The sequence below is a fragment of the Dermacentor variabilis genome, chromosome 4, assembly GCF_050947875.1.
Source record: "Dermacentor variabilis isolate Ectoservices chromosome 4, ASM5094787v1, whole genome shotgun sequence".
In the NCBI taxonomy this organism is placed as follows: Eukaryota; Metazoa; Arthropoda; class Arachnida; order Ixodida; family Ixodidae; genus Dermacentor; species Dermacentor variabilis.
The window spans coordinates 93,433,972-93,448,376 of NC_134571.1; the positions used below are offsets into that span (position 1 = coordinate 93,433,972).

The 14,405-nt window shown below is 46.7% G+C and overlaps 1 protein-coding gene across 3 annotated transcripts in view; it reads left to right on the forward strand.

Annotated features, from left to right (window-relative positions):
- Positions 1–2,238: 2,238 nt before the first annotated feature.
- Positions 2,239–14,405, forward strand: part of LOC142579516 (glycoprotein 3-alpha-L-fucosyltransferase A-like) — a 155,192-nt gene continuing 143,025 nt past the window's right edge. For all 3 annotated transcript variants that reach the window (XM_075689812.1, XM_075689807.1, XM_075689815.1), the window contains exon 1: positions 2,239–2,411. The gene's annotated coding sequence lies outside the window, so the exon portion shown is untranslated. The remainder of the gene's footprint in view (positions 2,412–14,405) is intronic.

A 14,405-nucleotide genomic window follows, 5' to 3' on the forward strand; every position in this document is an offset into this window, starting at 1 on the left:
GCCTGGACCTCGACCTGTGAGAAGCGTTCAGGCGGGTGTCCCCAAGTCAACATATATTTGCCATCTTCTCCGAAACGGCCTCACCGCTTTTTCCCCGGGCTGACACAAAAGAATGGGAGACTAGAAGGCAAACTGAAGGACAAGAGGTCAACGGCAGAAGCTGACGAAAGCACTAATACTCCCACGGGCTCCCGAAGAAGGCGTCGATGACCACAGGACCGCCAGGGGTTATTTAAAGCCATGCTGGCCCCCGTGTTAATCAGAACCACTCGAGACTCGTATGAGAGACACCACCATGTACCAATGAAGTGAATACAATATTTTCTTCTTTTTTTTTCACCATCACGGTGCCCGCCTTCGTCGTCGTTTCCTGATTCTTGCTGTGAGGACACATCTGCTCCGCCCTTCGTACGGGCTTCAGCAGAATGGTGAGCGATTGACTTTCTTTGAGAATTTGCCACGCTTTAGCTCGCGTGTTTTCTAAAATTGCAAATTAGTTTCTGTCCGTGCAGGCTCCTATTGAAAGCTTCCTCACTTCACAGCAGAGTAAGAAAGTCCTTGTTCGGGATTGAACATGGCTTTAAGCAAACACAAAAAGCCAGAGTTGTTATTACTATGTGAAGAGCTGGAAATTGAGGTCGGGAAAAGCCAGAGAAAGCCGCAGATTATTGAGGCGATTGAGAAGTGCTGGGCCCTTCAGGACGAAATTTCAGAAGCATGGAAAGAGATAGAGAAACGAGCTGAGAAAGCTGAACAATACACTGCAGAGGAAAGGCAAAGAGCTGCAGAGGAAAAGCAAAAAGCTGAACAAAACGCGGCAGAAGAAAGGCAGAGAGCTGATCAAAGGGAAGCTGCAGAAAGAAAGGAACGAGAGAAACGGAGAGCTCACGAACCAAAGCTAAAATAACTAGACGTGCAGAGGGATCTGGCCATGCAATCGGCAATAACATCTCAATAAGTGAAAGACGTTCAGGTGAAGCAGGAGTAAAAATAAGGGATCTCATGCCGTCGTACAAAGCAAATGGTGACATTGGATTGTTTCTAGTTACTTTTGAACCAACCTGCGAGAAAAACGGGTTGGCACTAGAAAGTTGGCCACAACAGATTATGAACGCTCTTCCTTGCGAAGCAACCGAAATAATTGCAAGGCTAACGATAGACGAGGCAGATGACTACCAAAACGTAAAACCTGCGTTGCTATGGAAAAATCGGCTCTCAGCGGAGGCTTCCGTCGTCGTTTTCGTGAAGCAGCCAGAACACCGGGCGAGTCTTTCCAAGATTACACTTACAAGCTGAAAACCAATTTAATGGGGTGGCTAAAAGGGGAACACGCGTTCGGTTGTAACGACACGGTTGTTGAGTTGATCTGTATGGAGCAGTTCTATGGGTCCTTGACCGAAGCGTCAGCTCTCCTGCGTAGAACGCGCACGGTGCCTTCACTAAGCAGAGCAGCAAGAAATACGCGCGCAGTTCAAACACGAATCGTGGCAGTTGTTTATTTATTTATTTATTTATTTATTTATTTATTTGTTCCTCAAATGCCCCTGGAGAGGTGTTTTACATGAGGGGTGGGCTGCTTCAAAGGAAAATGCGTTCGATGGCAGTCCTGAACGCAGTCACACTGGAGTGGTCCGCTGCTTCTTCAGGCAGATCATTCCAGTCTCTCGCTGTACGTGGAAAAAACGAATGAAGATGGGATGATGTGCGCGCATGCGGGGGGTACACTGACTTTGAATGATTGGTCCGGGATGAATGGCGGTGAGCTGGCGATATGACGCTGTTACCAATCGGGGCATGTTAAAACTTGTGATGTAGAATGAGCCTGGACAGTTGACGTCTCGCTTCTAGTCTAGGAAGATTCGCATTAGATTTTAGTGCTGTGACACTGGTATATGAAGAATAGTCATGGAAGATAAAAGTTTACAAGGACGAGCGCAGCGACGCAAAACAGTGCGCCTTTTTACTGGTTCATCTGTGCTCGTTATCATTCAGGCTTGATAACACATAAACGAGCCCTCATCGCTAGCAAGCAATGAGTAGTGCGTTTTGAAAAGAGCGGCTGATGCTCCGGGGCTACAAACTGCCCGCGCGTCCTCCCATTGATTTGAACAGCCGCGCCGCCGCCACCACCGCTCCATACCCTCCTCTCCCCACCCCGGCATCCCCGAATGGAGGCGTCCCGCCGCCGGCGTGACGTCACGGCAGGCCAGGCGGGTGGTGAGAAGAAAGCAGCCCTGGCAATGCGGCAAAGCTGACACAACGGGAAGCATCTGAACTGTGCCGACGGCGGCGGCGACGAGTCGCTTGCTTTGCACCATCGCCACGCCGCGCGGCAGCTGAGCGGCGGCAGCAGCAGCAGTGCCGAGAAGCCCACCTCCGAGGAAGCGAGCCGTCGACGGACCCCTTGTTCCGTAAGTAGGTTTCCCCACACGGCCGTCTCGCGCCTTTCGCGTTTTCTTTATTCTTGCTCCGTTAGTTTTGGTCGCCGTACGCGGGTAGCTTTAACGGGGGCAGCAGGGTTTGGGCACAGTGGTGGGATTCCTCCCCTTGTGGCTTCCCTCGCTGACCGCAGGAGCTGCATTTGAAGAAGGTTAACTAAAGCGGATTTTCCAGTCTTATTGGCCATGGCTGTTTCGGGAGGACGGGCCGGTATAGGCGACATCGTCGTCGCGCTTCGAAAGCGTTTAATTTAGAGAGCATCGCCCGGTGCAACGCGAACACGTTTTGCGGCTGGCAATAGCCGCTGCGCTTCGCTTGTACACGCACGGTTCACTCGCATTGCTCTCCGTGTTGCGCGCGCAGGTGTCCGTGCGACGTCGACGTGTTTCGTTTCGTTGGTTGGACGCGTAGCAGTGAGAGCACGTTGTGCGGTAAACTGACGCCTGAGGCGAAGCTGCCCAGCGTGTTGTTGCACCAGAATGACAAATTTCGTCTCGCAATGACATCTTTTGAATGCCTGTGTTTTGAAATGCCTTTGACGTTCAGCTGAACCCTATTCATCACCTGTGGGTCCGCACTTTTCATGCGTATTTAGTGCGTTTTATTATGCGTACTCAGTGCGTCCGGAATGGCAGCGTATTTAAATATTACGCGCAGTTCTAATCTGAAAGGATGTGCTGCTCGGGACAAGGCTTGATAGAACGCACGGGATTTGACTTGTCAAAGTTTGACGGGCTCGTCAAATGTTCCTGCATTTTCAGTACATAATATCAAAGAGAAATAAGAGTAGGCGTACATATTATCTTGAGCTCTTCTTTCAATTAGGTTAGGCTTCCTTTAAGTTTTAGTGCCATAATCGTTATGATGGTCTTTTATCTTTGTACACTTATATAACATTGGGACTTAATTCTGAACGTAACTTTCAGGACGGGCAGCTCACGGTTCAAGGATTGACAAGCCAGCCTAGGATTGCTGTTTTATTATCTTACATTTGGCGATATAGCAACTACACGTTATACAAATGCATATTTGCGCCTAGGTCACTTCGTAACATGAAGACTTCTTTCTTTTGAACACGGAGGGTCTTTCGATTTTAAAAAACCAGCTAGCTGCTCAATGAGGTGCGTTCTGTGACTCTGTATAAATGAAAAGAAATAAAGTTGTGAGAAAGGTATGGTACTATATGAACTCCCGTCATATCCAAGTGTGTCCTTTCTTCCTCTGCTTTTCGTATTTTTTACCGTCGTCGATGTTTCGTGTAGCGAAATGCTGGCCCAGCACGAGTTATTAAATGCGAGTGTAGCACTCAAATAAAGAAAAAAGTCTTTTCTCTTTTTTGCTCGTCTCTTAGCCTTGCTGTTTCGGTATTCTGGTACATGCGAGATCGCTAGCACCATTACGGGGCTGTTTATTGCTCAACAGGATAAAAATAAAGTTGGAAGGCGATTCAGCCTCCAGCTGAAGTCGATGAAAGACAGTCTTATGCGCGATCTGGGGGCGAGAATGGGGTGGAATCACTGCGCACGGCACTCTATTGCGTCACCACTCGCGTGAAGAGATTACGGGAGTGTCGTCGGACTGCTTAATTTTTTTTTTACTGCACCATCTTCGGGATCGCCCCGCATTTTGACCTTTGATGATGCGCTAACTAATTTTAAATAACTTCTGTGGTTTGACTTTCCAAAAGTACGATACGATTATGAGGCACGCAGCAATGGAGGAAAAGCGTCCATAGCCTGATGGCTACAACATCGAATTTCTGCGCTAGAGGTCCTCTGTTCCAATCCGGCCGTCGGGGAATTTCATTTAATTGAATATATACACGGAACATCACGCGAATGGTAGCCCCAAGTGGACGTGCCCAGTAGCACATATCGGCCCGCATCTTGTAGACCACACTATCTCCGGGATCGGCCCACGAAATAGGCTACAGAAACGTACCCGATACCGAAAAAATGGCGGTAATTCGTCAAGAAAGACTTCCGTCTTTAAAATCAGCAACGCGTCGGCAATTAAGTCTTTTCCTCTAGGTGTCATCTTGCGTGCTGTATTCCACATTTCGTAGTTGTCTGTGGAGTCCTAAGTGGGAGGCGGTCATGAGTACAACACTGGCTTCGCCCCCATCGCTATTCCTCCCGGCTACGAGATTATGCTCGGCAACGTATACCTCAATGACAAGCAAGAGACCGCTCTCCGTCCCGTTTACACCCAACCTTTCCGGACCCAAGCACTCCCGATGCCTTCGGTTTCACGTATGTCATACGTCCCGAATCACGGTCTGTCTAGGGCGTACAGGCGCCCAAATCTTTAACTGGCGTGCGCGAGCGGCGACTTTTCCGTGCGTCAGCGCCGTATGACGGGGCGAGGCTGGAAACAGCCTAGCAGACGATGGGCCCAGCTGAGCGCGCTCGGTCCGCATGCGCGTAGCCTCAGACTGTTTCCAGCCTCGCCCCGTCATACGGCGCTGACGCACGAAAAAGTCGCCGCTCGCGCACGCCAGTTAAAGATTTGGGCGCCTGTACGTGTTCATCACATTGCAGTGACGACGTTTACGGTCGAGCGACGGGCGGCTCGAAACAGCCTCTTACTCGGCATACGCTGCCACATGGCCTAACCGACGTTTCGCTGCTCGCCTTGCAACGCTATATCGAGCGCTGCAGGCGCCGGTAAATGCAGTCAGCTCATTGCAGCGCTGAACGTTCAAGGACTCCAGATAAATCTCACTTTGTGGCTGCACTCTTGTACATCTCAGTGTCGCACGGCCCTCTTGTTTATGGCTCATGGCTTGTCGATATTATCCTCCTCAAACTGGAAGACCGCTCAGGGGCATAACCGTTTATAAAATTGGTTCTTTTTACCGACTGATATGTTACTAACATAAATAAACAGAGAACATTTTGTTTAAACACCACGGTTATAGGTGCTGAAAGCAGCAGCTATGTGTAGGTGGACTAATTGAGCGTCTCCTCGTGTTTTACACACAGTAAGGACCGCTTCTCTTCGGCTAAGCACTAATGTATGGATGTAATATTGTGTGGTGGGCTGGCTTGTTCATGTTGCGTCCCGGGTTTTCGTGTGATCTCGTGGTGTTCGAAACGCGCACCACGGTTGCATTTTGTCGTCTCTGACGACACACTGGTACCGATGAAATAAGTGTGTACTTTAAATTTGGCCGCACGAATGTGCATGAATGGTTAAAAAATTTTCGCACACTTTCACGTGCATCTGACTTCATATCCGAGATTAATATGTTACGTAATCGCCGCCGAATTAAATTTGACTTAATAAAATGCATACAAAGGGTCTCGCGATGGTTTAGCGAGAATTATGAAGCCTAGCTCTCGTGCACGATGGTAATTCAGTGGGGAAAACAAAGAAAGATCCTGCACTTTGACGCAAGTACAGATAATAAAGGAGCGCAATATTCTCTCCCACGGTTTCTGAAGAAGAGCTTGCACACAAAACGCTCGCTTCAGAAATAAGCTAGGCCGCTAACTAGCTCAACACTAATCCCCGCAGTTCTTGTAGGTACTGATGGCAGCGAACGGCGACGCTGACCACGCATGTGCATGAGCGACAGCGTGCTTTTGAAATTCAATCTCGGCCCCGACGGTCTTGGAAGCGGGACCAACAGATATGACACCGAGCGCCTATCGCAGCTGGTCGCCTGACCTCGCTTCAACGTGACCGTCGTCGCGCATGCTGTGCTAACCGCGCCCACGCCGAGCCAAGGCGAAAACGTGGCGTCACGGCGCGGAAGCAGGGCACTATTGAACGAGTTTATTCGGGCCTCTCAACAAAGTTCTTGCTTTACTTAATCTTGGAGCAACCTTACTTAACTCCCAGGAACCTTCCGTGCTATCGTCGAGTATGGAAGCTTGTGAAGCAGTGTGCGAGTTATCAGTGGTCAGATACAGCTGACCACTGAGTTATCGTGCGAGTTATCAGTGGTCAGATCTGTGTGGCGCTCGTGGTCTCCGTCGGCTATTCCTGTCCTCCTAATCCAGACGTGCACAAAACGATAACAAAAAAGAAAAAAACACGAAATAATATGGTGAGAACAGCTATAATATACGCACAATTTTCCTCACCCGTTTACTCCTAAGCCGTTCGTAAAGTACAAATATTCTATAGCGGAGCTACAAATGGCGTCCTTCATTACAGGGCCACGGTACAAACACAGCAATTCGCAAATGCACACAAAAAAGCCCCTCCCCCCCCCCCTCCCCACCCAAAAAAAAATGTGCGAACGATGAAAAAGAAATGACTTACATACACAAACATCACGTTCTGATGCGACGAAAGTAACAACAATAAGATTTAGTAATTCGTGCATTTTTTTTTGCAAACTCTCTTACACGTTATCTATAGAAACTGCTACCGGTCAGTTTCATATCTGATCATTGGAAAGTTGAAGTCGCAGACAAGCAGTTTACATAGGAATGAGTGAAAGAGATGGCGGCCTTGTTACCCACCTGTGGCTAAGCAGCTATGACGTTCTGCTGTTGAACACGAGGTCACGGGTTCGACTCTCGGCCGCAGTCTGAAGGAGGTGGATTGCAAAAGCGCTCGTGTACATATTAAAACGAAGCTTTACTTGCAAACAACTCCACGATTTGACGTGTCGTGTTCGCTGTCTCTGCGAACATAAGCTGCTTTATTACAAAAACTTAGAGCGCTATAAACACAAAGGACGCAGAAAAAGAAACACAGACCATGCCCAAGTCCTGTGTGTTTATGACGCTCTAAGTTTTTCTAATAATGCATTGGCGGCGAGCCAACCTATCCATGACTTTGAGAAGCTGCTCGTTAATGAAACCCTGGTGATCAAAATTAACCCGAAGCGTGTCCACCATGGTATCTCTTAAAGCCCACTGCTTACGTTAGGACAAAAAAAAAATATCGGTTACTGAACTCTGTGGCCTTGTTCTTTAAGCCGAAAATACGGACGTTTGTATTGCTGCTTGCGATCGAGCATCTAAAAAAGCACGTGAGCTTTGTGGAAATATTCTGCAGCCTACAATGGTTGCCACAAAATTTGGGGGTTTGTGTGTTCACTCCCCCCCTTCCCCCCCCCCAAAGAAGAATACCTATTAGCGCCGCAGGCTTTTGCGAATTCCGAAGGTGGTCTTCATGACGCAAGTAAACCTGGATATAACGAAGCCTTAGGTTTAATTGAAGAACTTGGAAAATTGAAATCACTTAAACACTCATGCGAACGTCTATATATTTATTCAAGAGGAATCATTTTGTTTGTCTGTTTTTTTTTGCCCACGTACGCGCTCATCGTAGGCAGGAAGCCCGTTAAGAGCGATTTGCATTCCTTCAATAAAGAGGCTCGCGCGCGGCAGGGAGGTTAAGCAGAGGCGAGTTTCCGGTTTGCTACCCTGCACTGTGATTGGGAACATGGGGGTTGGAAAGAAGGCAAAGAGAGAGAGAGGGAGAGAAGAAAAAAGAGAACCGGTAGAGGTAACAGAAAAGGCTTTCCAATTTCAGGCAATCATACGGGCCGCTCGATCTCAAGAAGAGCAATAGCGCTTGCAGGGCCAGTAATGCGGCAAACACTTTTAACGGGTCAATAGCGTCTGTAACCACCTTAACTGAAACCTGGCACCACACGGCGCCCTGTCTTCTAACTTTTTCTTTACGCTTGCATTTCCGTAAGTAAAACTAAATTCTTGAAAGGACGCCCGCCGTAACCTGCCGCAAAGGTATTTGGCGTTTAACGTACGTAAGGTGTGTCACGCAGCTTCTACGCAGCGTTAGCTGCTCCGAGAGGACTGTGGGCCGATTCCGGAGGCTGTGCAGTGTCTCAAAGCAGAGTGGAAGAATGAGAGACTGGCACGTGACGCAAGCGCCAAACGTCTCAAAGAGCTAGTTGGCTTTGGCACGAGGGAAAATTGCGTGCGGGTGTGGCCCGATGTCTTTCGAACACTTGAATTTGGTTTTTGTTGAAAAGGCCTGAAACGGAGGCGAGACAGGAACGTACCTACATATACTACGAAAGCGCGTGGTATGAGCCAAACAATGCTTCGCACTCATAGTAAAAGAAAGGTTTGAATGCGCCTTCTCAACAAAGGCGGCCGTGCAAATCATAGAACAATTCGTACGTCGCCGATGACTCACACGATGTCTAACGACGGGGCAGCACCTGATTTTCTTTTAGCAAGGTCAGTATGAAAATTTATGGTAAGCATAACTGTGCCAACTCTGACAGCTTGTTATTAGGTACTCAAGCTGTCGCCTTATACCTTTGCGCAAATCTTAAATGGTTTCCGACGTGAATTACGGGCTAAGTCCGGGGGGGGGGCGGAGGGGGTATATTCTATAAGTGTTCATCTAGTGAAGATGTCCATTTTCTCTGCTGCTGAAGTTGTGATTGGCTGGGCTGCGATATTCGTCAGAAGGAGACATGCACCCCCCCTCCCCTGCCAATCAACAGTTCTATAACAGACCAAATGGACATTTCCACTAAGTGGACAATTGACTCCCCCCCCCCCCCCCCCCTTATCTACGTGCACAGATCTTGCCAGAGTTTGAGGATGTGCCCTTCGATGTGTGTTAGGAGTCTGTACGCAAACCCTATACTCCATAATTGACTTGTTAGACTGTGCCAGAGTTTATGGGCTAGTTGCTTCGACATACAAAGGCAGCATCGCCGTAAGGACAAAGACACGAGAAAACGTAAAACGGACGCCACAAGCCACCATCAGCGCTCGTGGTGTTCGTTTTACGTTTTCTTGTGCCGTCTATCCTGTAATGCTGCCTTAGTCTTAGATTATACCTGCGCTGTTTTATCTTGTGCAGTGCTGATAGTTCGAGGAATAAGTGACATTTCGCATAGTTAATTTCCTCTTTTACAGATAGCCCCTTCCATCCCCTTCCTTTCGTTCACTGCCGTGCCTTTAAAGCCCTAACATCTTGACTAAAGAAAGCCAGGCAGTGACATTTAGTTGTTTCTTGATGAAACCTGCAAGTAAAGAGAAAAAGGAGTGAACTACAACTTCGAAATTATGTATAATAAAAAAGAAAAAAAAAGAAATTTGCCTGTTGAGAAGTATTGGACATTCCGTTGTTTTGCTAGTATAAGTCGAAAAACAACAACAAAAATAATGCAACAAGGTGAAACAAGTTCTGTGCTGGTAATCAGTGCGAAATGTTTCGCCATTACTAATACGCTGCCTCTGATAACAAGTCAGCTTGCCTGTATGCCGATAACGCGTTCAATCATTTAAAAGGTGCCCGTTTCGCATTAGCCATGTATGTTGCATTAATTCCCGTTCCGTATCTCCTGAATCTCCGTTTTAGTATAACGAAACAGTAAGTACACCCACGCTCACGCTCTCAAAAATTTCTGTTCGTGCTTTTGTACTCCTTCTGACTTTTCACTAAAACTGTTGTATTAAATAAAATTTTCGAATTAGATGACGATATTCGAGAAAAAGGACCTTCGACATGATCGTAGTTGTGGAGATGTGACAATCGCGGGCTTTCTAGAAATTGAGAGCGCTTTTGACTCTGCAAGTTATATGCACGTGCTTGTTATCATATTAGACCTTGGTCTATGTGGACAATCTCTGCGATAGACTTCGCAGTTCTTAAGCAACAGGAAATTTTTACGCAAACCAACGAACGGCCGAGTAAATATTACATCGTCGCGCAGGGAATTCAGCACGACGGTCTACTTAGCCTGTTTCAACTGTGTAATGGCAGATTTACCACAAGAGCTTTCGGCTGGTCTAAAGTATTCATTGTAGGCAGATGACGTCTGCATATGGACTTCTGGTTCATGTGTAGGTCAGCTGCTATTGACGTTACAGAAAGGCCTCGATGTAATTGACAACTTTTTAAAGAAAGGGCCATAGAAATTTAATTGTTACGATAAGACAGCTGTACTGCCTTTTACGAGACAGGAGCTGAAGAATTTTCAGTTTAGTCTACAAGAAGAAAGTTGGATGACTATGAAGCAGTCCAAATTTCATGGCATTAATCTCAAACATCAAGTGTCATGGGCTTTGCACATCGGTAAACTTGAAGAACAAGTAAATTCTATTGAAAACGTGCTTCGCCGACTAGCCGGAACCACATGGGGAGGATCAGCCTCATCACTACTGCAAGTTCAGAATGCACTGCTACGGCAAAAAAATAGCTCATTCGGCACCAATTCTTCATGGTGTATCAAGAACTTCGGAGGAAAAACTGCAACTTTTATTGGCACGAGGGCTTAGAGTGTGCTTTGGCGTCCCCCAAGCAACTTCGAGTTCTCTTGTTATCGCTGAGGCTCGTCATTCGGCATTTCCGGTTATACGAATGGTTGAAGCTTGCAGACACGCGTATTGCATCCTAACGCATCACGATGGGTATATCCACTAAAGAAATCTGTTCAGGGAAGAAGCAAAAGTGAAATCCATAAAGTTATTCATGATCATCATACATTGTTACTGTTTTCTGAAATCACAATGGACCTCGGTTGTCCTCCTTGGATGCTGAAAACGCTCAAGTTGTAATTATCAGTCGAGTGTATCATACGCAAGAGAGGTATGTTCATGAGAGATGTGCAACAACTTGCACTGTTCCAAATTTACTCATTATATCCACAGTATATTCGTATGTATACGGACGGATCGTGCCAAAATAATTCTTCATAGCGGACTTGAAGCTCGAACCAAAGTTGAAGTTTAGATTACGCCGAGTGGTATCTTCAATAACCACCGAACTATTTGCAATCCTATCGCCTACTCCTCATAGCGTCAGTTGAGATCGCCCATAAATGGTTTATTTTTATATTCCCAAGCCACCTTCACCGCAACAAATAGCACAGATCGAAACGGGCTGGACACACATTTGTATATAAAACCATCAAGGAACACACAAAAACCATGCAAGAAATCACATTATAGCATGTGAGTGGATTCCAGGACACTGCAATATTCTTGGAAACACTGCAGCGGACGCTGCTGCAAGACATACGTCACGAAAATGAAAATACAACAAATCTCCCACTCATTATCGTGAAAACCGCCTGTTGCTGAAACAGATATTCTGATGACTTAGTGCAAACACCCGGTTGGATTAGATATTATAGTTCTCAGTGTTATTCTTAATAGATCCTAACATTTAATTGTCCATTTCAGCCGCCAAAGTTGAGCGGAAATAGAAACTTTGTAACTTTATTGCACCGTCTGCGGCTTGGGACAACATTCACGCGTCGCTTTATACACATGATTCAGCGCGTTGCTAGTCCGCAGTGTCATTGTGGCCATGCTAACAAAAATGCAGAACACCTTCTTCTAGAGTGCCCGCAATACGACAGCGCGAGACGAAGACTACCGGCCAAATTAAAGTTGTTGGGCCGCAGGCCATTCGCACTGAAAAGTGTGAAAGCGCGGTCAGACCATTTCCTTTCATGTACATACCTCCACCTTGCGGGCTTCCGCAGAACTGATTTGCCACACTGAGAAGAAGAAAATACACGGACCATGACCAACAATATAGCTACAAAAAGTATGTCACTTCTGGCTTTTAAAAAGCTTCTTGGGAAAACAAATAAATTAGGCTTTTACTAAAGAGAGAGACAGAAGGCAAGGAAAGACAGGGAGGTTAGACAATATAAGTACCGGCTGGCTACCCTGAGGTGGGAAAAATGTTAAATGGAATAAAAGGTGAAAGAAGAAACAAATAAAGAAACAAGTGAGAAAAATTCACGCAACAATGCGATGTTACGTGCTACAACGTTCAAAGTCGCTCGTACAATTCACAAGCCTTTAAGAACTTGAGCAGAGTCCTTAAAACCTTCTGTGCTGAAGCCGTCTAGACTAGTGTCCTAGAACGTTTTCCTTTGTGGAGAGGCGATCGTCCAGTTTTTCGAGCGCGGTCGCGAGCACTTTTCTTGACACATTGTAACGGGCACAGTCACAGAGGAGCTGCTTGATTGTCTCCTCGCAGCCACAGTTGTCGCAAGCAGGGCTGTCGGCCATTCCAATGCAGAAAGAATATGCGTTCGTTAATGCCACGCCGAGCCACAGGTTGCACAGAAATATTGCTTCCGCTCGTGGTAACCCTGGTAGAAGACGGTGTTGCAGACTTGGATTCAATCTGTGGAGACGTGCGTTCGGGAATTCCCTGGTGTTCCACAGAGTCTGCTTAAGCTCGCGTGCGAGGGAGCGAAGCCTTGTGGCTGCATCTGTTCTCGACAGTGGTATTGGTTTAATATGAGTGTCGTCGTGGTCACCGTGATTTCCTGAAATTCTGCAGTGACCCGGTATCCATGATTGCTTGATGAAGTAGTCGGATGTCTGCGACTAATTCCACGTTAGGTCCGTGGTTGAAAGCGGACAGCAGAGACTGGAGAGCTGCCTTCGAGTCCCGAAAGATGGATCCTCCACGTTTACACGGACGGTTCTGTCTCCTCCAAAAGTTCAGCTGGAGCAGTTGTAATTCCCGCGAAATCTCTCACCATCCAATTCAATGTACACTAAATATAATGTATACTAAATGTATCCGGGTTGACCACACTACTACATTTTCTTCGTATGCCAGAAGTTGTAATATCCAAAATCAAGAAAGGGGCTGACAGATGGAACAGCACACTGTGGTATAAAGGTTATAAACTTAGGATAAGCTGTCTCAGAAAGGCTGGTCAACGTTTCGATAGGAGAACCTATCTACGTCAAAGGCGGCCTCGTCATACTCGGCATGTTAGATTTAAAGGGTTAGTGGAGTGACGTCACGTGCGGTTGTTGTCGGTGGTGGCTGGGTGTAAAGGGAGAGACTTCAAAGAGGATGAGCGCTGTCGCCTGACGTCTGTAAGCGTGGTTCCTAAGATGAGGGGACAAGAGCGGGACAGTGGGAAGGCGGGGAGAAAAAAGAAAGGAAAGAAAGAAAGGACACCAAGAGGGAAAAAAAGAACAAGAAAAGAAAAAGAAGGGCATGGGAGGGTGTTGGGGAAGCGAGAGGTTAGGGAGCGCTCAGGGGTGTCGTTGACGGCATGTTTTTGTGGCTTTAGAAGAGCCGGTCAGGCGATCAGTGCGCGAGCAATAAGAAAGACCCCAAAAAAGGCATCAGTTGAAAGAATGGCTTTAGTAGCGTAGCAGCTATGCGTGGGGTAATTTTGAAGGAGTTAAGCTGGTGACAAGGAGTCTGGGGTGCAATGCATCGGTAACTGGAAGGCAGCGGCATGGTCTTTCAAGGGACGCTAACGTAGGCGTCATTACGGGGGTATACAGAAATGGCGATACCCTGTGTGGCTGAGGCACCGAAAAAGGTATCTTGGCATCTGGGATTTTGGGATGTGTTGGTGAGGGTGTTATATATATATATATATATATATATATATATTGGATAAACAAAACACTATGTTATGACGACAGGGGATACAAATAGAAAGACCCTGTCAGCACTCATGAAAGAAGTTTTCTAAACATTGTATAAAGTTTTCGCTAGTCTTCACACTGTGTGGGAGTGCGTTCCATATTATAGCACCGCTGTAGTCCACGAGTATCTGCCCATATTTCTGCCCATATATCTGCCAATATACATCGTGGCATGGTGGTAAGTTGATACAGTTGTTAGTAGCTGCCCTCGTGTTTCGTGCCGGTAAATTAAATATCGTGATGGTCAGTCGATTACTAAAACGTCTTATTGCATTCACTGCCTGAGCAACTTTTACTTTATACGCCTCACTGAACAGCAGAATACGAAGCAATTGAAACAGAGGTTTACTTAGATCAGTATGTTTAGAAAACGTAACTATTCTAGCGCCCGTTTTTGAAGACCGACGACAGGTTCTACATAGGTATTGTACGTACTGCCCCAAGACTAAACAATAACAAAGGTGACTCTCTATAAACGCAAAACATCCGTAAACTTGAAGGTCAAAACACGACGGGCTTTTAACTATACATGACAATCATACGCCAATTTGGAACATACCTTACGAATTTGACATTTCCAATGCAAATCCGATT